This window comes from Palaemon carinicauda, chromosome 6, assembly GCF_036898095.1.
Source record: "Palaemon carinicauda isolate YSFRI2023 chromosome 6, ASM3689809v2, whole genome shotgun sequence".
NCBI classification, from domain to species: Eukaryota; Metazoa; Arthropoda; class Malacostraca; order Decapoda; family Palaemonidae; genus Palaemon; species Palaemon carinicauda.
In genome coordinates this window covers 160,082,659-160,085,158 of record NC_090730.1, presented here as the reverse complement: position 1 = coordinate 160,085,158, position 2,500 = coordinate 160,082,659, and positions in this window count along the sequence as shown.

Genomic DNA, 2,500 nt, shown 5'->3' with positions numbered 1-2,500 from the left:
TTTATTCTATTCACAAGAAATGATATCGGCGCCAATGACCTTCGATGTCAGTATGCCAGAAAACTCAAAATCAATTAATCAATCAATTCTCCTAACTGATCAAGGCTGAATGGCCACCCGGCTCCCAGCGCCGTGGCGTTTGCACAAATTCCATAAATATTGAATCGTCAAGGTGATGAAGAGTGAAAGAATATATCTCTCTGTCTCTATGTCAGTTGTTACATTATTCATGAACGTATCATTCATATCAATAAATCCTCCGTTTTCTCTAGTCCTTCTTGGCTGTTTCTTTCGTTTGACAGTCTCCAGTCCTTTCTATTATTATTATTATTATTATTATTATTATTATTATTATTATTATTATTATTATTATTATTATTATTATTATTAGTCGAGCTACAACCCCAGTTGGAAAAGCAAGATGCTATAAGTCCAAGGGTTCCAAACAGGGAAAATTAGCCCATTGACGAGAGGAAACAAGGAAATAAATAAACGATAGAAGTAATGAAAAATTAAAATAAAATATTTGAAAAAAAAAAAACATTAACAACATTAAAACAGATAATTCATATATAAGCTATAAAAAGACTTATGTCAGTCTGTCCTTTTGTTTTCGCGCTGAGAAATGTCTTATCCAGCCCATTCCATGACAAAAGTTTTCCTTCAAGTTTAAGGTTTAAGATTTAAAGATCGCTCAGGAATGGCCGTGGCAAGAGACAGTGCAGTGACAATGCCCCAGAGACTGACCATATGTACAAATGATCAGCGCCCAAGCTCCATCTGCACCCAAGCTAGGACCAGGGAGGACCATGCAATGGCTGCTGATGACGCAGCAGGTAGACCTATAGGCTCCCCAAAATCCCCCTTCCTTAGCTCGCATGGATGGAAGGTTGTAGACACTACGCTTGAGTGGGGCTCGAACACCAGTCCGGCAGATCCCCAGGCAGGGGTGTTTCCAATAAATAGCCATAATCTAGATAAGGTCATTTAAATTATAGTTCTTAAATACTAGGAAAATTACTAAGGTTAAAAATTGCTGTATCTTTCCAAAAAAAAAAAAATAAAAATGGAGCAGAATATATAAAGTTTAATTCAGTTTTAAGCCTTTTTTTCTAAATTACCTTCGCCAATGAAGTTTTAGTTTCTGTTTTTATTGTTGTTAGTTTATAAGTAGGACTGCGCAGAGAGAGAGAGAGAGAGAGAGAGAGAGAGAGAGAGAGAGAGAGAGAGAGAGATTTTGAAATATGGAAGTGTCGCTAGGACAGACATTCTGTCACCCCGATGCAGTTTCAAAGTGAGAGTTTATACTCTTGTGGGGCTTGATTCCCCGTTATTATTATTATTATTATTATTATTATTATTATTATTATTATTATTTGTCATTATTCTTCTTCTTCTTCTTCTTCTTCTTCTTCTTCTTCTTCTTCTTATTATTATTATTATTTGTCATTCTTCTTCTTCTTCTTCTTCTTCTTCTTCTTCTTCTTCTTCTTATTGTTGTTGTTGTTGTTGTTGTTTTTATTGTGATTGTTATTATGATGATGATGATGATGATGATGATGATGACGATTATTATTATTATTATTATTATTATTATTATTATTAGCAATGCTACAACCCTGGTTAGAAAATCAGAATTCGGCAATTTTTTCTGTGATATATACGATTTATAACGCAACTTCGGACCAAATATGTATAAGTACATATTTCACAAATTATTTATATAACATACCATTTCCTAATTCATAAATGTTTGGCAATAACTAAGCTGTGTAGCCACACTTTCCAATATTATAATAGTAAATATTCCATTAAATAAATATTTATAATCCTTACATTAAATATTTCAGTGTGGAAAGTTTCATCTTGAAAGAAGATTACAAAGGTTTTCGATGCTTTTTCTGGTAATACAATTTATTACTGTCTGAAACTTATGTTATTTCTGAGTTCGTTCCTTTTCGGATAAGCATTTACTTGCATCTATATCTTAAATGTATTTATTTTGAAAAAGGCGATATAAATATGATTATTTTTCTATAAAATTTCCATGTTTTTTATGCATAGAGATTATAGATAATTTGGACACTTCAGGAAATCCAGAAAGTAAGAGCTACAATGGAAGAAAATGGGCATATTATTAGATCTAATTTTTCTTCGTTATCCTCTTATTTGGTTTGTGAAAATTATCTACTTAATGAAAATGGTTCTTTAAAACTTTTATTCGAACAAGTGATAAAAAACTGGTCGGAATGCGTTCTGAACATATAATTACTGTAAATAACAAGATTTAAAATCCAGTGGTTCTGAATTATGAAAATATTTCTATCCTACTTTGTTATTATCTTTTACGGGCTGGTGACCGTAATGTCACTCCTTTATGTCAATATATCGGTTTTTAAAACTGCAAATACCTGGCAACATTTATTCCAGGATTTGTACCGTTTTACGGAATATTTGTAAGTTCACCTTAAAATAGTACGTGAATTTTCAACAAAGTACT